Genomic DNA, 25149 nt, shown 5'->3' with positions numbered 1-25149 from the left:
TCTCCTTAGGCATGGGAGCCCCGTACTGCTATCTTCTGCTCTTCACCCGGGCCCCCTCCTGGGACCCGGGACTTCAGCTCTCACACTTCCTCTCTGGCAGACAGGCGCTGTCTGCACTGGCTGCACGCGAAAGTGACAGGTACTGCGCATGCGCGGGCAGCCCTCGCCCTCCCAGGTCTCCTCCCCAGCCCGGAGCTGCTTTCTGTTTTGCTTGTTATCCATTGAGCTCGACTGCATGACCAGTGGGGAGATAAACCAATGCTTATTTGAGCTACAACTAAAACCGTCCAACCTGCACCAGCCAATGACAGCACCTGCTTATCAATGACAAATGTAACACAATGTTTCTCTAATCAATCCATGCGCTTTTGTCATCCCAGCCAGCCTTTCCAATCCCTGCACTCTACACACAACCCTTCCTGTAATAGCTGAGCCCCTCCTTTCACCTCTCCTCCATCCCAGATATAAGCAGGGAGGGTAGGCCGAACCTACAAAGGAACACAACGCGCTCACTGGGTATCTTGCGCACTCACAGTGATACGACTGTAAATAGGGCGACTTTGATGAATTCTCCCAAATGTTGCTACTTTATGAATCGAAAAGCATCTGCCTCCTGCTCATCGGATGGATTTACTGAATATTCTAAGGCTGAGAATCCTCCAAGCTCGCCCACAAGTGTGCATTAGTCATCACTTGTTTTACATTAGCATTGTATTGGAATCAATGAAGAGGAGAAAAGTGGTTGAAAAGAAGTAGTAACGTTTCATCCCACGGATACACGTCACTCCCTGGGAGAGGGCATCATGCCGACGGATGTGCACGCAAGCAGACGGAACACGGTGCATCGCACAGCTTAACTGTCATGAAAGGAATGTTCATACGGGTTGGTAAACTGGCGAGTGGGCGGCACCTTTTGCATCTGGTTATGTACTAAATTGATACTTTACGTGACGACTCTTCAAGCAATTGCCGCAGACTTGTCTTATAAATAGGTTCCTAACAGCGTCTAGTTTTCTATCTTACGGGTAAAGTGGATTTGTTTTGCAATGTATTTCATAAAGAGCACACCAGACATGGACATCCGAGTGCTGAAGGGAAGGCCAAGAACTATAGAGAAACAAGCCTTTGCAATGCAATAGGTCTCGCATTTGCGAAATTTTAAGCTATTGGCATTGTAAATGACAATGCCTTTTATTTATCTGTTTTCAAAACCAACACATAGATAAAAGGTTTGTCATTTACAATGCCAGTAGCTCAGTCTCGCAAATGCGAGACCTATTGCATTGCAAATGCTTGTTGATAAAAGCATTTGCAACTGCCTTGCAGGTAAAAATAACAAATTTGTTTCCTTTGAAAATGCCTGCGTTCAGCAAGATCTTGCATTTGTGTTGTTGTTGTTGTGCAGATGCTCGATTAGAAGAAGCTCAGCCGGCGCCTCCAGAAGGCACTCCTAATTTTGAGATGTATGTGAAGCACAGTCTTGGCCCTATTACGTTTAGTACACTGTGGCACAAATATACGAGGGACAATGCTGAGTTACAGTGGCCGTTGACGGGCACTTTTGATGAACAAAAGATTGGGTTTTTACACAAACAGTTGTTTAAACGCCGAAGTAGGCAGTCAATGTTTTATTCTCTTTGAACGTGGCTAGACAGAGACGATTGAAGATGGAAAAAGATGCACGGAAGGGGAGAATGCAAACATTGACCCAGAAAGCTGTAGCATATGATAGAGAAAAACAGGACATAGGAGATGAATGTGTGTCTTATTTGGCTCAAGAGGAAAATGATACTTTTGTGGAGGAATTACTAGATACTCCACCCCCGCCACCATATGCCCCACAGAGGATATATCCTGCTGTTCCTTTACAGTCGCAGCAGCCTGTTTTATCTGCTCTGACTGTTCCCGTATCCACGGCTGTTGTTTCAACGGCTTTGGCTACAGCACCCCCTGCTTCTTCTTTGTCTTCGTCATCTTTGGCAACTGTGACTCCCAGTACAACTACTGTCTCGACTCCTGTCTCCTCTGTTCTTTCTCCTCCGGTGCAAGCACTGGCGACGATTGTACCTGTCATTTCAGTCGCTTCTTCTGTGGTTTTTGATCCCCGACGTCTTTGAGTGTTGGGACGCCACCACGTGGATTTGAGGATAGAGACTGGACGAAATTTAAGGAGCGCATGGCCCCTTAATGCGATCTGGGTTGGGGAATGAAGAAAAAAAGGTAATAACTAACCAGGCTGCGCAGTGGGCTCGTAATGTTATTTATAGTGTGGAGGATGTCTGTGAAGTTATGCGAGATTTTGAGCCTTCTATACAGAAACATGCCCTTAAGCACATGACTGCTACATTGATTAGTCTTTGGCAGCAACATTTTGGGACGGACGCGCCTCAAATATTGTTTGATATTAGAACTCATGTGTATGATAGTGATTAGGACCAGGCCAAGTTTTTGGAGATCTTACAACTTTAATTGCTTATTGGGGTAGGTTGTATGAGAATAGCACCAGGTCGCTATCCCAGTTTCCGACGCGGGAGGTTCATCCTATATATTACCCAGAAATACTAGAACTAACGGATCAGCACGTACTGGCACAAGACCAGGTGTAGCGGCCCGTTTTCTGGGTTTACAATGGGTTTATATTTTATTTATGTATTTATTTATTGGATTTGTAGAGCGCATGGCTGCCCGGGAGTTCTCAGCGCTAAAGCGACTTCTGCCAGTGAAGAGCTGACCGGCACCTAATTATTGTGGGAAAAGCCAGGTTTTCAACTTTTTCCTGAAAACAACTTCGTTTGGCTCCACTCTGATTTCCAGTGGGAGGCATTACAAAGCTTATTTGTCAGTTGGGCGAAAGATCTGCCGCCCCATCTGGCTCTTTTAATTCTGGTTGTCTTAAGAAGCTGTTGCTGGGAAGATCTAAGATTTCGAGATGGGGTGTACCTAGATATCAGGTTCCTCAGTTTCTCGGGTCCAGAGTTATTGATAGCTTTACGAGCTATGCAGAGAGTTTTAAACTAAACTCTAGCCTCAATAGGCAACCAGCTGTTTAACTGCTTTCTTAGCAGAGATGCGGTTGGGGATTTTAAACAGGAGTCTGGCGGCCGCATTTTGTACCACTTGCAGTCTCCTAGTGACATACTTAGGTTAGCCCAGAAAGAGTGAGTTTCCATAGTCTAGACGTGAGATGAGGAGGGATTTTATCGCCGTCTTCCTCAGGTGCTCCTGGATTACATTGGTGATTTTCCTTAGCACTTAAGTATATTCCGTGGAAATTTCCTTAACATTTTAAGTATACTCCGTGGAAAAGAAGTGAGGTTATATCCCTTAAGACTCATTTGCCTGATCCCAGGAAAAATCCCGCTGCCTATTATAAAGAATTGACAGCAGCTGCCTCTTCTACTGTAATGACTCTTGCTGATATTGAAATGCTTTTTGGCCTTCTTGATCTGGTTGATATTTGGCAGCAGGTGCATACACAAGATCATGTTGCGGAGTTAGGTGGCACATGGGATGCGATTAAGGGATAGGATCAGGAAAGGAAGCCAGGGGATAAGCCCCGAGCTGAGATACTTGCTTTGTCAGGTCTCATTATTACAAATATGCACTCACTTATTCTGCCCAAGAAGGTAAGGTGGGATAAGTTGACGGCTTGTCGACAGAAGAAGGATGAAAGTGTGTCTGATTTCTTTACTCAGTTTGAAGATACGTTTTTGGATTATAGTGGCCAGGATAGGTCTATCGAAGGAGGAGTTTGGTTGTTTGTTGATAGGTTTGTTTCTAATTTGCTTCCTGAAATGACGACTCATTTAAAGGCATCTGAGAGTACTTGGTCCACCTCTTCCCCCCTGTTATTTTGAATATGGCTCAATATTATGAACATTGTGACCAAGAGGAGAAAGAGAAAACAGATAAAAAGCATAAAGATTTGAAAACAAAGGTGTTGTTACAGCAAGTGTTTAGGGGGAATGGTAGAGGACGTGGTGGTCCTTTAAGACAGCTTCCACGCACCAGTAGGCAGCCGAATACGACACCTTTGGGGCCGAATCAGTGTGCATACTGTAAGAAGGAGGGTCATTGGCGTAGCGAGTGTACTGTACTTTTGTAGAAGGTTGTGGTTCCTAGAGGACGGGGCTCTCGTGGCCGAGGTCATGGGACCGATAGAGCTCCGAGTGCTGCGGTCTCACAGGGTCATTCTGATAACAATTACTTTGATGACCCTCGTGATGGACAGTATTATCATGATGACTATGATATTGATGAGGTGACATGGATATCTTACAGCTAGGATAGCCAGGGACAGAGTAAGGGACCAGTTCTGATACCTGTAGAACAGCATGGTCCTTATGTCACTGCGGATTTGCAAGGCTCGACTAAGGAATTTTTGGTGGACACAGGTGCAACGAAGAGTTCTGTTTCTCGATCTTTGGTCCCTGGGGCGGCTCTGTCTGGTCATAATAATGTTTCGGTAGGATCTTCAGGTGTATCGGTTCTAAGCCCCATTTCACGACCCCTTGCATTGACTGTTGGTCCTTTCACTGTGGATTCCCCATTTTTTTTATGTCCAATTGTGGAGCAAATTTGATGGGTTTGGATTTGTTGAAGAAACTGCATGCTATCATCTGTTGTTACACGGTAGGTGTTTATATGACTATGGGCCCAGATGTGGGTGCTAAACAGTGCTTGTCCCAGGAAATGCGCCTCTTCCCGCTGAATTTGCTGATGTTCCACACACTCTATGGGCGACGGGTGATACAGATGTGGGACTATTGCACATACCACCGGTTTTGATACAGGTTAAGGACAATGCTATTTTGCCTTGTATTCCTCAGTATAAGATACCTCAGGCCAGAGAACGACCCCTTTTATAGATTATTCAAGGGTTTGATACAAAAAGGAGTACTTAAAGAGACGTCTGCTAATATTTGTAATAGTCCCATTCTTCCAATTCTCAAACAAACACCCTCAGGGTCCTCTGATGATTATATGGATGTTTACCGTTTTGTGATTGATCTGCGTGAATTTAACAAAATTATGGTTCCTCAGTTTCCGGTGGTTCCTGATATCACCACACTTTTTACAATGGTTTCTTCTACCGCTAAATTCTTTTGTGTTATTGATTTGAAATATGCATTCTTTAGTATTCCTATTCATCCAGATAGAAGATATCTGTTTGGGTTCACTCTAGCTGGTAGAAGTTTTAGATTCTGTCAAGCTCCTCAGGGCTATACAAAGACTCTCAGTATTTATAGACAAGCTTTAAAGAGCCAGTTGGATTACCTTTCGCTTCCCTCAGGTAATGTATTGGTGCAGTATATTGATGACTTACTCATTGCCTCTGACACAGAACAAGGTTGTAGAAACAGTACAGTTAAACTGTTGTTGCATTTAGCCCATCATGAACATAAAGTTTCTCTTTCTAAATTTCAGTATTGTCGACAGGAGGTCACCTATTTAGGTCACCTACTGTTGAAGGAGGGTAGGAGGTTGACTCCGGAGTGTATCAGTACCATTGTTAAAATGCCCATTCCACAAACTCAGAAAGATGAACGTGCTTTTATTGATATCACTTCCTGCTGTCGCCAGTGGATACCAAACTACTCCCTACTAATCAAACCTTTGCTTGCATTAACAACGAAAGAAGTGCATGAGCCTTTGCCTTGGACACCCGAATGTCAGCAGTGTTTTGAGAAATTGAAAACTGAGCTTTGTTCTTCTCCCGTGCTTGGTACACCTAACTATGGCAAGCCGTTTGTGCTCTATGTTCACAAGATGGCTGGTTGTGCGCTTTCTGTCCTAACACAAATGTTTGGGGATAAGCAATGTGTGTGTACTTATTTCTCTGCTGTGCTTGATTCAATTTCAAGGGCCCTCCCGAGTTGTCTAAGAGCGGTCGCGGCTGTGGCCACTTCAATCACACAATCGGCTGGACTCATGCTTGATACCGACCTCAAAGTTATGGTACCCCATGCTGTGGATACACTCATAAATAAGACAAAAACACATCACCTCACCAGTGCATGTCTTACTGGCTATGAACTGATATTGTTTGCTAAACACATTACAATTAAAAGATGTGCTGCTCTGAATCCCGCCACATTACTACCCCTCGCTTCTGAGAATGATGAAGTTGACAAACATGATTACATCTTCTGGATGGAAGAAGAGACAAAAGGACGGGTAGACCTGACTGATGTTCCCTTATCTGACCCACAAGGGGAACTATATGTTGATAGCTCTTGTTTTAAATTACCAGATGACACTACAACTGCAGCCTATTCAATCACCACACTGCGTACAGTAGTAGAGACCTCACAGGTCCCTTATCAGTCGGCTCAAGCTGCTGAGCTTGCTGTCCTTATTAGAGCCTGTGAATTGAGCGAGGGGCTGGTTGTCAACATCTATACTGACAGCCAGTATGCCTTCGGTGTTGCGCATAATTTTGGCTGACTCTGGGTAGAGAGAGGGTTCCTTACTTCTCATGGCACAAAAATCCGACATGGACACCTAATTTTGAGGCTTTTGTCTGTTTTGACGCTCACCAAGAAATTGGCAGTAGTAAAGTGTAGTGCCCATAGGAAGGTCACCGATGATGTAGGTAGGGAAAATGCTTTTGCTGATCAGACAGCTAAGGAGACGGCCCGGACAAAGATTAAAAGAATGGTTGTAGCCGGTCCAGCTAGGTGGGTTTCTGAGGTTGTCATGTTTGAAGATACCCTTGAAAGTGTAAAGGAGATACGAAGTAAAGCCGCGATAGAAGAATTAGCGGTGTGGCCACTAAAGACAATACAGCCATTACGACTGGAAAGGTACTCCTGAAGGAGTTCTTTCCCCGTTTTGGCTTGCCTCGAGTTATCTGGAGTGACAACGGAAGTCATTTTAATGCAAAAGTGATTGAATTGTGAGGGTCTTCATGTGAAGCAGAAATTCCATGCTGCCAATCATTCACAGTCAGTGGGTTTGGTTGAGAAGTACAATGGTACTCTCAAACTTAAATTGGCAAAAAAGAGATTACAGGGTTAAAATGGCCAGATGCTGTACCGTTAGCTCTTTTGTCAACTAGAATGACAGCTCATTCTAGAACAGGATTGTCACCGTATGAGGTCTTGTTTGGACGCACAGCAAATGTCTGGGGTGTCCCGCGCTCTTGCCGCTATTCTGATATTGAGTACCCTGTGTTGTTGGATCATCTTGGCCAGTTAACAGAAAGTTTACGTTCTATTCACCAACTGGTCCCTGCCTTCTAGACCAGAGGGAACTGGCCACGATATTCAGCCTGGAGATTTTGTACTTCTCCGGAACTTCCAGTGAAAGAAAAATTTGGAGCCACACTGAAAGGGGCCAGAGCAGGTTATCCAAGAGCCTTTATTCACTGACCATTCAGTGTCGGGGGCTACCAGGTACAAATAGTGTCCTCGGCCGAGTGAAGGTATATCCAAAGAAAAGAAAGACTAGTCAGAGATGGACTGTGTAAGACAGGTTGTACTAAATCATAGTACCAACGAAATTAGTTGAGATTAGTGAGGGATTTTTGTGTTGGCTGAATATTGGATAAAAGAGACTGCAGTATACCTTGAAGGTATACCATCCTGGTCGACGTGGGATACAAGCTTAGGACAGAGCAAGCTCCACCGCTAGTGCTCAAGAGCGCCAAGGTATTGATGGACAATAGGAGCCTGTAGCAGTGAGGCTCTGACAGACACTGGGAACTTGTGTATCTTTGCATCTTGACCCTTTTTTTAATGATACGTTATGCATCCCTTTGGTAGAAAGGTCGCTGACGAAGAGCTGCCAATGGTTAGTGTTGCCCAGCATGGTATGATGTGGACCTGAAAAAGGGAAATAACATGTGTTGTTCTGCTGATCTTATTAATCATATTGAGTGGAGTATCATGGATTTTGGAAAATGATTACAATGTTCCTTTACGCAGCAAGAGTAAAGATATTTCCTTGAAAAGAAGCGAAAGAACAGTCCCAAGTAATGTATTCTTAGATACACATAAGAGATTTTTTGGAGATGGAATAGCTTGTTACCCCACTGATTCTGTCACTAGTTTATGGACTGCATACCCATTGTCACTTGTAAACTATATATACACTTGTCCACCACAGTTCACAGAGGTAAAGGGAGTTTTTGGTTTTGTCTATCCAGGTCCATGTCTATATTATAGGAAGCCATTGGGAATGGGTTATCCAGGTTGTGATAACACTACCTATTGTGATTATATCTATATGGAGAGGCAGAATGTCACATTGGTGAGTTGGCATTAAAAAGAACTGGTAGTCACCCGGGAGGCTGGTTATTATCCTGCCTGTTGCCCTATCGTGAATAGTACTGACACCTCTTTGTATATCAATTGTTCTGGAATAGTACTGTACAAAAATACAATGCCTCTGGTGAATGACAAAGACCCGAGTACATTTGGAATGAACTCCAGATATGCTGCAGTAGATTATGAAGGACCAATTTATACTTATTCAAATGTTCATAATGGTACCGATGATGGTGCTCTTGGGATTGTGTTGCCTTTGGGTGTGCCCTGTAAATATGCTACGCCTAATATCCTTTGGGTTAAGAGGACTTTGACCAAAGAATTCTGTGAGGGAGTGACCGACCTAGAGGTCAATAATTATAGTAATGGCATAACTTTTGGATACATTCTGTCTTCCATAATTACATTTGATGGTACTGCTATGGCCAGGGGTGAGAGAGACAGAGAATATTTCGGATGCAAGCTGCAGATATTGTCTAATTCCACAGTAGCAGCCTTGAGTGACATCACCACCCAATTGGAGAGTATGGGAATATATTCAGAACGGACTAGGTATGCAGTAGAGTTCATTTTAGCTAAGAGTGGTGGTGTATGCGCATTAGTGGGCGATCAGTGTGTAGTCGGGATCACAAACCTGGAAAAGAATATCACTAAACATATATAAGACATTCTTGAAAATGTCAAGGGAATGGAAAGTGGAAATTGGATTTGGTCGCTATTCGGCAGCTGGGTTTGGATTCTTGAGAAGGTGATTTATCTTGTTGTGGTATTGGTCCTTTGCTGTGTCCTTGTTCAGTGTTTTCCCTTTTGTTGTTCTTATTGTACCACTATTCTTACCCCCAAAAGAAAAATTTATATTCATGATACTAATGCTGCAATTATGGTACATGAAGAAATAGACGATCTTATGAACATAGATGAGGGCATTTTCAAGACTTCCTCACCGTGTCCTTCCCTGATACTGAGAATATGGGATAGTCCTAAAGAATTTTAGAAAATGTTTTAGCTCATGCTAAAACGAGGGTCTGTTAGAATAGAAAAGTTTATACTTTTATCATTGCTCTATGTAAGTTAGCATTTGCGGCACCATTTTCTATTTTGGGTGCCATTTTGAATCATGATCGAAACTAATCCTTCGCTGTTTCAGAGAAAAGGTCTCTGTTAGGTTTTGTTCCTCCAAGGTTGGGCTTTGCTTCCCTAATGAATAGACTGTTCTTATTAGTGCATACCTTTCTTACCAGATAGAGGCCCTCTCCCATTTGTCTGCTGATGGGCACGACTGGAACAACCTTGGATTGTGCAACTTTGTGTAAAATAGGAGTGCTGAGATTATGTTTCTATGTACTTTACTGCTGAAACAGCATCTGCCGGGAAAATTCCACTATGGGCGTGTTTTAGCCCAGTTACGAAACGTACATAATGTATCTTTATGCTTGTCGATTTCAGTCCTTCTGCAGGGCAAATTGGGCTCCGCTCTGAGTGTACTCTGAATAAACAGTTATTGGTTTGTTTTCTCTAATGTCTGACCGACTCTTCATTTCATATGGAATGCTGAGAGGTGGTCATTAGTGACCTGGGTGACCCTAAACGGGTAATTTACTTCACTTGTGCTTTGGTGTTCTTTTTCCTTTTTGGACCCTGCCAGCTCCCTGCACACTTTCCTGGGTGGCGCAGGAGCCAGCACCGTTCCTTTTCTTCTCCTGCCAGGCGGGAGCAACATCTTCTCCTGGTTCCGGCCCGAGGCAAGACCTACATAGTTTCCCTTGCCTGCAAGGAGCATGGGAAGGGCAGCAGAAAGCCTGAATGGCTCCCCCTCAGACATGGTCACGGGAGCAGGCAACATGGGCAGGCAACGTGCCCATATGCATTGTGCGGCTGCTTTGGAGGATGGGGTTCTGAGGTCGTTTTTCCTTTGCCGGCCATGGGGAATGGGGTCCCCAGGGCCAGAAGATGGCTCTGGGGGGCAGGGGGCACACATGCCCCTCTCTCCAGGAAATAATGGAATAGTGATGTGCCAACCACCTGGGCTCTGGTTTGCCCTGAGGAGATTTTGATGAATATTCTGTGGACTGTGACACACTTGGTTTTCTTGGTTCTTTTCTTTAAAAGAAGAAATCTTTGAAGCAGCATTTCTCTGGCCCATTGGTACGATATTCTTCATCTTTGGCTTCTTTTGCTCCTGGTGGCCACACTAGTCACCAAGAGCATTTATATCAAGCCTCATGGCTTTTACCTGGTGCTTTACGTGGTGACATGTATTTTTACTGCTCCCTGCGCTAAGCCTATCCTTTGCCTGCATTGCTGAGGCTCCCTTCTGCTTGGGGACGTCTTCCAAAGCCCCTCCATAGCCAGCCAGCATAACACCCTGCCTGCCACACTACCCAAGCCCAATGGCTTACAGGGCACCTGCAGCAGTGGAGCCAAAGGTCAGTCCACGGAAATCCTAGGAGACATCCAAAGCCCCACATCAGATCCTTTCCCCTAATTAGCCTTCAGGGGGCATAAAGGGGCCAGAGCTACTGGCCCTATAGAGACCCATCCTAGTCCTGGGGGTCAGCAGAGTCAAAGTCCCTAGTTCATCTTTCCAGGGCATCCGGTGGCTTCTCTTTCCAGGTGGACATCCTTTTGTTGTTGTTGCTTTCAGGTCCTGGTCTTTCCATCTGTCGTTCCCTTGTGCAGGGATTTTTAAGTGGTGGTGGAAAGCTCTAGATGCCAGGCACCCATGACCAATCCTAGGATGTACAAAGGAAAAAACTAAGAAAACGGCGAGACAGAATCACTCTTGTGAATTAAAAGAACCCTCACTCACCAACCTAGTTGGTGACATGCTTCATCATTGGGTTCCCACCCGAGAGGCCGAGTGCCTCCCTTGTGTGCTACGATGCCCGATTACAGCGGAGCAGGTTTTTGTGTAGTCCAAGTGTGATTCGGTGAAATGTGATTTAAAAAGGGATAAGTTCAACCATAAACACACTTTATTCACGGTGAACTGAGCACTGCTAAAAACAGTGTAGTGGATGTTATAAAGATTGGCTATATTGACCAGACACATCCATGATGCAAAGAAAAAGAAAGTGTGGTCAACAATTACGTCTAATCCTCAGGTACTGACCACAGGGTAGATTCTCTCGCAGGGGTCTCGGGTGGAAGCTAGACAACTCAAGTAAATTGTTTTTGGCCATGGGTTTATAGTGAGTCTTGGTTAATAGTTTACCTTCTGATCGGTTATCACTAATTCATCGCAAAAACTGTTCGAGAAAGAACAACGGTGGGTCTACCGCCTTGCAACCCACACCCAGGAACTTCTTGACAGTCTAGCCAGTCTTTATAACATACACTACACTGTTTTTAGCAGTGCTCAGTTCACCGCGAATAAAGTGTATTTATGGTTGAACTGGTCGCTTTTTAAATCACATTTCACCTAATCACACTTGGATTACACAAAAACCTGCTCCGCTGTAACCAGGCGTCGTAGCACACCAGGGAGGCACTTGGCCCCTCTGGTGGAAACCCAATGATGAAGCATGTCATCAACTAGGTTGGTGAGTGAGGGTTCTTTTAATTCACAAGAGTGATTCTGTTTTGCCGTTTTCTTAGTTTGTTCCTTTGTGTTTTGGCCGCATTCTTCTGTTGTTTAATTAATATTATTAGTAGGGGGTCTAAGAGTGACTCTGTATCCTTTTCCCTCTCTCTCCCGTTGATTTCATATACAATCCTAGGATGTCCCATCATCTTTCCACCCTGCCCCAATTCTCCTGCATGCCATTCTAGAAGATACCAAGATAGTGACTTCAAGTTTTCTTTGGTAAGAGCTTCTCTGAGGACCTGACTTCTGTCCCTAGCTGACACAGCTGTCTGATCCCTTCATCCCAAAACTTTAAAGGTGAGCCCCCTTCTGTGTTAGCTCTAAAGCTCTGGGCTCCCTTCTTTGTTCCTGTGTCAGTATGCCTGGGCTGTCCCAGCCCAGGTGCAATGTGACAAGCTAATTATCAGTGGCAGATTTCCTCCCCACCTCTTCCCTCACCCAAGAACCGTCCACTCACTATTATTTGCCCTTTTGAGTGGGGAGGACTGTGATCCCTCGCTGGTGAGCAGAGTAATTACGTGGCCCAGTGGGGGGGGGGGGGGGGTGGATAAAGGCCTGGGATGTTCCTATTAGCTGAGCCAGATAAATATGACAAATCTTGAAGTCCCATAAGATGTGTATGTAGTGTGTTGGGAGACTGTAAATGCAAACTCAGGTGCATGTTTATCCCCATATTGGTACCTTGCTGGACCCTGTATGCCTAATGTTGTAACTATAATGAATAATACAGTTGCCTACATAGTATAATACCATAGACCTACACTATGGATGCCCACTCATAATATAAGCAGTAGCGGCTGGCATCTACGGAGTGAGGGGGCGTGCGCGATGGCAAAATAAATAAATAAATACATTTGAAAATACTTACTGAGCGAATGCGACGTCCGCCGCTCCGGGCCTTCACAGGAATAGGAAGCTGGATCCTGGACCTCCCTTGACCAATCAGGGTGCTGCTCTGATGCTGGGAAAGCAGCATCCTGATTGGAGGGAGCAGCCTCACTCATCACTCAACAACACCCTGGAGGCCTGCACAGACTCTACTCCAGATGTCTTAAGACAGCTGGGTTAGAGATGTTTAAAGGGCTCATGTGTGGCTTGACATCTCAAGACAGCCGGCCAAAAAGACATGCGCACTTTAAACATTACTACATAGACAGCCCACCCTCCTTCCTGCTGCTGTCTCTCAGCAGGTCACCCGTCCCGTCGTGACGCTAGACTCAGGACAAGGATGAAAAATATAATTGTAATCAATTACCATGTTATTTTTCAGGGGGTTTTGGGGGGATTTTAAGTGGGGCGATGCTCCTCCACTCCAACGGAAGAGCCGCTCCTGATTATAAGGTCTACCCCAAAGTCAGTACTGATCCTTGCTGAGTCCCTTCTGCAACAGGCTACCTGTGCGCTGATACCGGGCTGCGCTTGACAGTAAACTCTACATGTGCAGCCGGCATTGACTCTTACCCTAGCTGCGCAGCAGCGGCGGCCTTATCTTAAAAGCCATATACAGGCGGTTAAAACACCGTGCCCAATTACCATAGATTTCTGCAGTGAGTTTTAGGTAGTGCGACTTACTTACAGTAAAAGTACAAAAACCGGGTAGTGATTTGCCAAACATCCTGATAGACTAAGTGGGCGGAATCTATGTGCTACAGTGGCGCCTTCCATTTTACATGTGGTTTTGCTACGTTATAAGATCTGCTTTAGAAAAACATCATTGGCAGGCCAAGGACCTGGCTGTGATTTAGAAGGAATTAATTTCCTATGTTTCACTACAAAGACTCTTATATAGACCCAGTGATCAATGCTGTACTGTTTCCTGCATTTTCTTTGGAGTTTAAAAGCTACCAACAATCCTTGCACTGTTGAGTCAGAGTTGGGTAATGCTCAAAGGAGCTAAAGATCCCTGGCTCAATAGACATGGCCTGATGCTCGCCCATAGGTTGATGTGCGGCTCGACATCCTTAAGTATCGGATAGCTGAGAACTGACCCAAGCCATTTGCAGCATGCACTTCACTGGCTTTTAACTCATGGGGAAAGATGGCTGTTGCTCGTCTGGACCCATGTAGAATTCACATACCAAGGCCACTACACCTATGCATTTGACTCTATGTGTACCCTCGCACTAAAAAGTATGAGTGATAGAAAATTCCTACAAGACTTCACAAATCTGTTAACCAACATCTGGTCCTACAGTCCAACTTTGACTTCACAATTGCTGCCCTACATTTGTTGGTGGTCTCGAATCCAAGTGGAAGACTAAAGGAAATTACAGATTCTTACAGGCACATGCATCAAAAAGAGAGTTTGCGAGTCCTTATTTGCGAATTTTAAGGAATCGCAAATAAAGACTCGCAAAACACGATGCAACAAAAACATTGCGAGAATATTGCGAATCGCTAAAAATCGCTAAATAAATTGCGATTTCGGCATTTGCGAACTCGCTATTAGCGATTTCGCAATTAGCGAAATCGCTAATACCGAAGTCGCTTTTTGATGCATCCTGATGACATCACAACCAGGAAGTGAGCAGCACCAGCCTCATTTCCAGTGCACAGTGTCAGGGAGAGGAGGGAGCTGGCTCTGGGAGCAGAACAGGAGTGTGACAGAGACAGAAGAAAAACTTGTGATATCAAATGGAAGCCTCACAAACAGCAGAGGAGAGCCAAACAGGCAGGAAACGCAAAATTAAATTTGCAGAAAAAGAAATTGACACCCTCATTGAGGGAGTAGTCCACAGCCATGACAAGCTGTTTGGAAAGGCATCATTGAAAGTGGCAGAGCAGGAGAAAAGGAAAATCTGGCTCCGGATCCAAAACAGGGTCAATGCCATTGGGGTGACACACCGCACCATTGAAGAACTCAAAAAACGATGGTACGACTTGCGCAGTCGGGCTAAGGTGCGCATAGCTGACCGCCTGAAGGAGGCAAAGAAGACAGGAGGGGGAACACCAACAGACACTGGGAACACTCCCATGGAGGACTTGATTGAATCCACCATCCAGCCAGAAGCTGTTGTTGGTGTGACCCAGCTGGACACGTCCGGAGCAGCAAACACATCTGAAGGTAAGATGAATGTATGTTTTCTTAGTGTTACAAAATGTAAAGGTAGAACTCGACCACAGCACAGCCCAAGTGCAGACCCTGAACATCCAGTACACAATGCATTCAGTAGGTGAGGGGCATTATGGGAGATGTAGTCAGGTCAAGCAGTTAAAATGTCAAATCTCAGAGTAACAACCCAAAAAAGCTTAATAGAGTATAAAATCATTTACAAAGGCAGAAATTTATTACTGTGCAATTAATATCACAGACATGAAATAATACAGTGTTGCACTGTTTCACCTCACAGATGCACAACGTGTAGAAGATGTGGATAGCGATTCCCCAGACATGCAGGACACCAGCGCAGGTGAACAGATGGACACACCTGTGGTGCAAATAAATCCCTCGCGTCCAACAAAGTCACGCAGGGCTACTGTTCCATCCCTAGTCACCATGGAGTGTGAAGATGATGAGGCTGATGCAACACCAGGTGGCAGCCATGGCCAGACAACTTCCATCACACAAACACAACCACAGGTCCCCAGAACTAATCACAGAGCCCGGCGTAGGAGAGGAAGAGCACTCAGGACACAGCAGGAGGAGCAACCAAGTGATGTCTGGGGTGGTCTTGAGGGACAGATGCTCCGTATGCAGCGCCTGCAGACAAAAAACACACGATTAGTACAATTGCAAGTTGGCAAGATGGCTAGCAACATAGCAGTACTGTCAGAAAGTGTGCAGCAACTGAGCAAGGTGATGCATGAGGGAAATGTATCCCAGAAGAGACAGCATCGTCAACTAATGCTGCAATTGAAAATGTTTGCTAAATCAAACAATAGATTGGCCACGACAACTGCACTGCTGGCACGTAGGTCTGTGACCATGCAAACTGAAATGTGCCATTGGAGCGGCGATGTGGCTAAAGCACTGGACCAGGTCACCAATGCAGTTGATTTGCTAAATGCTTCCACAATTGCGGCCAACAATTCCACGGCCGAAGAGGGTAGTGAGGGTGGCTCAAGCCTAAGTAGTGTGGCAGTTCCAGTCCGCACTGCAGGAAGACGCAACACACGCAGCAGTACCCCCGCCGCTTCCAACATAACGGATGACAATGCTGGGTCTGACAGGCGTCTGGGTGTTCGTGGGAAAAAGCGCTAGACTGGCATGTACAAGTGCATTCCACTATGGTGACGTAACCATTTATTTGGATTTGACTTTTCACAGAGTGACAAGTGAATTGACATTTGCAAACCACTTATGTCCATTGCACTGGTCAGATTACAAGTGTGCTTGAACACTCATGGCAATTTTATTTAATTAAAGAATACTCTGATAGCAATAGTCAGTTTCTGTGTCATCATTACTCACCTCAGAAATAATTTTGTGTGATGTCAAATCTTCTCCTACGCCCTTCTGCTGCGCCTGCCCCTTGTGCTGCATGGTGTTGTGGCACTTGCTGGTTCCCATCCTCCGAATCGCTGTCAGACACCTCGATGTCCATTCCTCCCCTTGTCGCTATGTTGTGCAGCATGGCACATGCCGCTACTATCTTGCAGCATTGTTCAGGGTTGTACTTCAGTGCTCCACCGGTCTTATGTAGACATCTGAATCGGCTCTTCAACAGCCCAAATGTGCGCTCTATGATGTTCCTTGTCGAAATATGTGCTGCATTGTACCTCTGTTGATTGGCAGTTGTGGGATTGAGGTAAGGCGTCATTAGGTAATTACGCAAGGCGTATGCGCTGTCACCTACATGTAATGGAGCAAAGAGTCAGTGGCAGCTTCACATTGACATACGTACAATGACAGTGATAAACTATAACACATATTTACCAAGCAGATGTCCCTCTCCAAATTCTCCCCTGACAAGACGGGTGTGTATGCCACTTTGCCTGAAGATATAAGAGTCATGTGCACTCCCTGGAAATTGCGCAACAATGTCAGTGATGATGTTTTTGGCATTGCAAACAACCTGAATATTGAGGGAATGGTAAGATTTCCTATTTCTATATATATATTCCTGTGTTGCAGGGGGACATATTGCAACGTGGGTGCAATCAATACAACCCAAAACATGTGGGAAACGAGCTATCTGGTAGAACTCCTGTTTGGTTTTTGCAAGGTCAAGCGCGGTGGTAGGGAACTTGATATGAGACCCGATCACGGCCATCATGGCATCAAGGAATGCTTTCAATATTCTTGAAAGTGCGCTTTGTGACACACCTCCCGCAACAGCAATGACCCCCTGAAAACTGCCTGACGCCAGAAGGTGTAGGCAACATAGGACCTGCACATGCGTTGGGATGGCATTGGTCCTACGTGTCTGTCGTTGCATTATGGGGTCCAATTCATTGATTAGGTCATGGATCATTGCTGCATTGAGCCTATACTTGTCGTATATCTCATCCTCTTGCTGGCCTAGCAAAGTTATGCGGACTCTGAAGATGCGCTCATTCATTCGCCTCCGTCTCTGTGCGGCAGCCTGCAGCCTCATCCTCCTCGCCATAAGGTAAATCCCTGCCATTGTGAACAGTGCTGGCTCATTCTGGGTGTGTTTAAATGGGTTTCAGTTGGTTTTCACCTGTCTGTGATTTGCACTCATGATTACCACCTGGTTGTGATCCTTCTTATTTAGCGATCGCTAATTTGCGATTTTCATGGAAATCGCTATTTGCGATTTGTCATGCATACATTTTGCGATTCGTGGTTTGCGATTCGGTAATTGGGACACGCTAATACCGATTCGCTATTTGATTCGCAGAATGTTTTGCGATTCCTTATATTTGCGAAAAAATGGATTTTCGCAAATATACAGTTGATGCATTTCAACACTGACTTTTGCGATCGCAAACGGCCTATTTTTGCGATTCGCACCCTTTGCGATCGCAAAAAGGTTTGATGCATGTGCCCCTTGGTGTTGAGCTCTGGTTAATGGCCATTCTGCCATTGGAGATCTGCACCATTACGACCATTGGCATGTTTCATAAGAGGACCAAAGCCTTCCTTTTGTGCGAGGGTCAAATCAAACAGATATGTAGCGCGACTAATCACCTGGGAGGGAATGAATGAATGAATGAAAAAGTTTTATTGCACAATTACTTAAAATCATTTGCGATATTATCTTATATCGGTATAAAAAGGGCACAGTTGTTTAAAAATTCTTTGCAGTAAATCTTACATCTATAAAAAGACCACATGTATAAAATTCTGTCCGATTGCGGTTGTAAAACCATACTATTTGTATTAAAAACCATTATGTAAGCAGCGTTACGACCAAGTTCCATATATCGTCTGAAACTATGCTTTAGACAAAATAACAGCAGCTCTATTTTCTGTTGAATGGCTTGCTGCTATCAAAACTCCTCCAATGTTGTCCGAACCTTCTTTTTTGGTAAGTCTACTGCGCAGCACGGCCATGCCCGGGAGGGTCTCCAGGCGATTGAGGGTCATGATGGTTCAGGTGACTCAGTCGAACAAACAGGTCTTGAGTGCTTTACGGATTTCCAGTAGAGAGTTGGAGGTCCGTCGTTGCAGAGGGAGGCCGGTCATGGTTTTGGCAGCGAGTTAGGAGAAGGAGCGTCCTCTGTTGTGGCTTTGGTGGATGCTGGGGTGTGGGCGAGTGAAAGGGAGGTTGAGCATAATAGTCTGGTAGGTTGGTGGAAGTTCAGGCAGTGGTTGATGTAGGCTGGTCCTTGGTTGTGCAGTGCTTTGTAGGTGTGGATTATCAGCTTGAATTGGCATCTGTTCTGTATAGGGAGCCATTGGAGGTTTCTGAGGTGGGGGTGATGTGGGTATGTCTGTGGAGGTCGAGGATGAGTTTGGCAGTGGAGTTCTGTATGGTCTCGAGTCTGTGCAAAAGGTGAGTAGTGATCCCAGCGTAGAGCACGTTGCCATAGTCTAGTTAACTTTTGATTATGGCCTGAGTGATACGTCTGGTGTTCAGGGGGGGCCATTTGAAGGCTTTTCGTAACGTGAAGTGTGAGGAAGCAGGCAGAGGAGACTGCGCTGATCTGGCACTTCATAGTCAGTTTGCTGTCCAGGATTATGCCGAGGTTTCTGGTGTGGTCGGTCGGTTTGGGTGTTGGGTGTTGGTCCTAGTTCTGAGGGCCACCAGGAGTCGTCCCAAGGGGTGGTGCACTTCTATTTTGTTCTTGCTGAGCTTCAGGAAGTTGTCCTTAATCCAGTCAGCGGTGCTCATCATGCTCCTGTAGAAGTTGGTTCTCGTGTTGGCGGGGTCTTCTGAGAGTGAGATGAGGAGCTGGAAGTCGTCTGCTCAAGATATGACGTTTAGTCCGGTGGATCTGACAATGTTGGTCAAGGGGTCATGTAGGTGTTGACAAGGGTTTGACTGAGGGAGGAGCCTTGAGGAACGCTGCAGATGATATCCTTGGGTTCTGAGGTGAATGGTGGTAGGCAGACCTTCTGTGTTCTTCCGGTGAGGAAGGAGACGATACACATGAAGACGTTTCCTTGGATGCTGATGTGATGCAGTCCTTTAATCAGGTTATGATGATATGCAGAGTCGAAGAAAGAAACTTTGCTTATTTCTTTTTTATCTGCTTTCACACATTCAAAGCAAGATTTTTTTTTATAAATGCTCTTCGAAGGACTTCCATATTTGAAGACCACACCATCAAACTAAACCCTTTCACATTTAGACTCGTGTCTATAGGAATATGGGCCACTAAAGAGGTTCTGTTTTCACTCGTGCATAGATTCCATTTATTTTACTATCCTGCTCATCATCAATAAAACAAAATACAATGTATATTTGTGACAAGTTTTATCTGGAATCCAGGACTACACACCCAGACACCCTAATTATATCATAGCGTATACACTTTCTTTCTTGGTTTAGACAAGTTGGTACTTAGTCAATGAGCTTTATTGAAAAAAATTAAACTGGCCTTCTCTGGAATGTATGTATGCAAAGATTGGTACTTGTACACCATGAACCTGGCTGAGAAGCAACGATCCAGCGCAAAGAGAAGAAAACATAGAATAAGTCACGAGAGCTCATGGGCGGCTGGATATACACTCAAAGACACCGACTGTTTTAAGGCAACTTAGTTACAAGGGTTAAAGGCTCATTATTTAAATTACGCCCACCAGTCACCAAAAAGATATAAGTAATGTTTATCATCTTTAAGGGACTGATTAAGTTAGGGGGTTCCTGTAAAATCATTCAAGAGGTTACGTGACAACCCAACAAGGCTTGTATTTGACTTGCATATATCGCTAATTGGAGTGCGAATGATAATGTCTGAAATAGCTCACGTAACCAACTATCTTATCAACTTCATCACTCCTACAACTCATGGATGAGAGAAGGCGAGGCTTAGCAACAAGATTCAAGCACCCAATGTGCTGTTGAACCAGCCCAGCAGCATGTATTACAGAGACCCCAAACCTCACACCATGAAACCCTTGAATGCATCCTGCCTCCCCCAACGACTTATGGCAGCAGACTTTCAAATCCCCTTCTCATTTGGAAATCATTGAAAGACGCTGGGGCTGCATAGGTCACACTCTCCGCAAGCCCACATCAAACACCACCAGGCAAGCCCCGACCTAGATCCCTCGAAGGAAAAGGAAAAGAGGAAGCCGCCGCGACCTTGAGGCTGACTGCAAGAAGCCGCTTTACACCTGGAGTCAGATTTGAAGAAAAGCCCAGGACAGAGATGGCTGGAGTGTCCTGGTTGATGGTCTATACCCCAGTAGGGGTAGTATACATAAGTAAGTAAGTACAATCCATGAAGGAGAGAAGGCAAGGCTTACAAGATTCAAGCACCCAATGTGCTGGTGACCAAGCCCAGCAGCATGTGTCACAGAGACCCCAAACCTCACACCATTGAGCTCTTAAATGCATCCTCTTTAAAAACCACAGAGTCCACGACCACAAACCTCCAATACAACAGAAATATTCTAGAAATGTAAATGACCAAAGTCCTCAGCGATTATGTGGAACAAGAGCCTTTGTCAAGGGGCGTCCCGGCTTCACACTCACGGGAGGAACGGAAGCTGCTCTGGTGAGTATCCAGGAGACCTGGACGAAAGCAGTGATGACTGCGTGTGCTGCTGCTTCTCTCTGTAGTATGTGATGCTCCGAACCATGATGAAGAGGAAGAAAGAGTATATGTGGATTATGAGCTCTTCCCTAGACAGAACCCAAACATTAGTGCACATTTACAACCAGCCAATAAAGGCAAAATGAAGGAGATGCTCCTTCGCACCCCTACTGTTCAAAGTACTTATCTGCTCATTGGCTCAGGTAACTGAACATGAAATTGCAGATATACTTGGATGAATTCAGATATATACCCCCACCTGGAAAATGAATCTTTGTGTCAGGATAACATTTCTAAATACATGGACCTTTTCTTGCATATCGTGCTAGTTGTAGGACGCCGAAGAGGGATACGGCTTCCTTGTACTCTTTTGGATGCGGCTAATACCGACATTCAATAACTTTATCAACAGACATTGTTTGATCACTCATGCTTCACTGTGAGCCACATCATCATGCTTTAGCCCTGAAGAAGCCCATGTTTGGGCGAAACGCGTTGGCTGGCTGTTTTTATGGAGTGCAACAAGGAAAATAAAAAGACGGGAAAAAAACATTTATATGTGAAATGTTTTATGTTGAAACATTACTGTTCATTTGATTATTTGTGTTATTATATTGCCTCTCATCCAAACAATTCTCAAATACATGGACCACATCTGTCTATGGATGCAGGCAATCTGTCTCTACCTGACTGGTATCAATGGTACAAGGCCTCATACTTTCTCGTTTAGATTATGGCAACTCTCTTTACCTAGGCAACCCTGCCTGTGTCATCAGGAAGCTGCAAGTTATTCAAAATTCTGCAGCTCGAGTACTGCTGGGCCTCCCAAAAACACAATCTGCATGCTCGACTCTGGCTAGCCTTAATTGACAGTCGGTGAGAAAAAGAGTAGAATTCAAAGCTCTTTGTATTGCACATATGGTAAAACATGATCATGGTCCACACATTCGCAGTCATCTCATTACCCCATATCACAATGCAAGAGAACTAAGATCGAACAATCGCTCCCTCTTGGCTAGTCCTAGAATCAAAAGAGCAAGAAGAGGAGGGTGGTCATTTGCCTATTTACTGTCAAAGCTTTGGAATTCTCTTCCTATTCATCTCAGAACCAACAGCAACTTGCTTAGCTTTAGAAAGCAACTGAAGACTCATTTGTTTGCATAATCAGTGCACTTTTACTTCATGAACTCTGTTAGCGCTAGGAAGCCTGTTTCTGGGTAGCTATGCACTCTACAAGAAACTGTAACATAACATAACATGGTGGTGGCAGATAAGCTGGGTTCATGATGTGGGGCGGCCTTCTCTACTGGGAACCCACCAGGTACAGCGAAGAAGCAATGACATAGGAAGTAGCTTACTACTCAGACCTCAATATCTTGTTCCATATGACCAAATTAGCCAAGGGCACCACCTCCCGGCTAGCCATGTTGTGTAAGGCCCTGCCAGTATATTAGGCCAGCTGTGGTGTGAAACCTCTTTACGGGCTCCCTCTGGAGCCCAGAACCAGATCACAGACGCTGTGCTCTGAGCAGGTGACCAAATGCAGTAAAGTTGTAGAATGTCATCATGCCAACCAGGGCCCTCCAGGTAGTCACTGCACAAACTATCTGCCAGCCAAATGTTAGGTGACAAAAGCATGTGGTCCAGGCATTTGGAGAACATAGACCCAACGCTCTAGAACTTTCTCAAACTAATGCTGAGAGTCTAACCTCATCACCTGCACTCTGGGAAACTCCTGAAAACAGAGCTGTTCCGACAATGACAACAACTTTACATTGCATCACAGATGTTAGGAAGTGGCTTATTAGTTGAGGTGGATGGTAGTCCACCACAAGTAATTATGTCAATATATTTTTCTTATGTCCAGTAAAGGTTTCAATAATTTAAAATCTGAGCTCAACTCCTGGTAGTTATTGCAGAGAACTGACTAGCTTACTTTAAGAAAATGTGTAAAGCATTTCAAAGTACCAAAACCCTTAACAAATTGAAAACACCACGCAATAAAAATCCCACTCCAATTTATAAAAATAGAGAACAATTTAATTAAGAAACTTACACCAAAACAACAAAAATCCTGAAACTGGAAATATGATTTTTTTAAGTTTTAAATATAAAAAGCGCCAAATGGAATTAAGTGACCACTGTAGGCACCGGTTGCATTTGACCAGAACACAGATGCTAGTTAAGGCCGACCATGATGGAGTGTGAGTCAGCTATAGAAACCAGGTTCGACGTAGTTGGACATTTTACCATCTCACTCTGGAATGGATGTTAAATATTCTTAGTAGGGTAAGGCAACAGGCTGTGGCCAAGAAGGAATTCATGAGGTCAGAAAGTCATTTTACGAGGTCCTGGTGAAGCCATTGACGTTTGATGTGAAAGTTTGAGCAAGAGAAATCCTAAATTTGCGCCCAAGGAAGGTCCCACACCTGCCGGATACTTTTGGCACCTTTGCCCGGTGAAGATTTCTACGTAGTCACTATTTTGGAGCTCAGATTCCTCCAGTGAGGCTAACCTGCAAACTGTGACCTAACAGGGCTCCATGAGACCGGATACCCTCTCAGCGATGTCCCCCTGAAACAGAGCTCAGAGCGGAAACAACCTTAATCTTTGGCCTGGCGGCAACCCACCTTCATCTGATTGACTTGGCAGGTTTGTCTCTATCGTAAGGAGGCCTTTGGAGCCTAAAGTTTTTTAAATCCCAGGTTTTTCAGGATGTTAGGTGGAATACACTTCCAATCAGCCAAAGGTCTTATAACCTCAGGAACAGCACTTGTGGGTCAAGACTCACTGCAGAAAAAAACACCAGCGGGGTTCAGGGCAGGTCCAGTTGGAACTGATCAGCTGGGCTCTTTAGGAAAAGGTCTTCTAGCATCTTGTTGAATTCCTGCCACTTAACATCAGGTCAGCTAACTGACCCTTGGAGTCCACTTCTTTGTCCTGGGTACAAGTGAGAGCAGGTCCAGCCCTTCAGCTCTCCTCACAGGCCTCAACAGCAGGTACAGTACTTTATCTGTCTTCCACAGGCTTAGTAGTGTTCAGAAGAGGGTGCCCCAGGTTGCCATATTTATTCCTGGCACTAGCTTATGGGTAAAGGATATTCCTGCCCCCTCCCCGACCAATAGAAAAAAGGTTCATGGGTAACCCAACTCAGATTTGTAGCAGTTCCTATTTGCCTTACAGCAAACAATAACACATGGCTCCTCTCTACCTAAATTCAACATGACAGAACCCTTCTTCCTCTCTGCAGAGCCTGTGTGCCCACCCCAGAGGCGAGGACAGGGAAATGAGGAACTACCTGCACTATGATCACTTTAAACCAATTCTGAGGGCAGCACCTCTCCCACTGGCATGGGTGCCTGCCTGACTGGGGGAACGAAGTAAGTTCCTTCCCAGATGTCAGGTAACATTGGCCAGTGACAGGGTAGGTCTCTTTGAAGTTAATCAAGTTCCTGGTCACAGCCCCAATGGTCATCCTGCCAAAGGAACAGAAACACCTCTCCACACCTAAGGCCGGTTTCCTGCTCTGGGAACTAGATGTCATCTAGGCGGCTATTCAGCTGCCAGGTGACAGCTGGGGTTCATGCTAATGGATCTCCACAGGTTTTAGACAGGGAGAAGGTAACTTTCTAAAACGACTTTTTACTTAATATTTATCACAATATTTTACCATTTCATTGGATTTGAAATAACTATTCAAAAGAGTCTCTGAATTGAATTTCTAGCTGTTTTGTAACCAAAACTAGAATTATTAAATTAAGATGTAAGCCTCAGTGTTTTCCTATGGAACAGCCAGCCTTTCTATAGTGAAAATAACTTTTGGGGCATTTTCAATGTATGGACATGTTTCTTGTTAAACTTTTACATGTTCTACCTTTAAATACCTTGCACCTTGTCTTATGGGCAGTAAGTCCTACGTAGGGGTGACTTATTAATATTTAAAAGGAAGGCTTAGGCCTGTCAAAAGAGGTATATCTTGAAATCTCAAATGTGCAGATTAAAACTGCAGCAGCCACGCTTCAAGATAGGCACTGTCACTGAAGTCGGTGACACTATGGGGGCTGCAGTCCACTAGTGACATTTAACTTAAAGGCCCTGGGTACACTTTATACCATATACCAGTGACTTGTAGGTAAGTGAAATATGCCAATTAGATGTATCATTAATTTTGATAAGTTTTAG

General features: G+C 44.8%; 2 long non-coding RNA genes across 2 annotated transcripts in view; both read right to left on the bottom strand.

The window, feature by feature from the left end:
- LOC146806336 (uncharacterized) overlaps nt 1-25149 on the bottom strand; it is a 467136-nt gene that overhangs the window by 224331 nt on the left and 217656 nt on the right. The window lies entirely within an intron of this gene.
- On the bottom strand, nt 15122-16507 carry LOC146806337 (uncharacterized). The gene is made up of 2 exons (XR_014967567.1): nt 16268-16507; nt 15122-15556 (listed from the first exon to the last, which is right to left on the bottom strand). It is a non-coding gene; the product is annotated as an uncharacterized LOC146806337 (long non-coding RNA).

Source organism: Triturus cristatus, chromosome 8 (genome assembly GCF_964204655.1).
Source record: "Triturus cristatus chromosome 8, aTriCri1.1, whole genome shotgun sequence".
Lineage (NCBI taxonomy): Eukaryota > Metazoa > Chordata > Amphibia > Caudata > Salamandridae > Triturus > Triturus cristatus.
The sequence above is the reverse complement of the archived record's forward strand: the minus strand, read 5'-3'. Positions and strand labels throughout refer to the sequence as shown.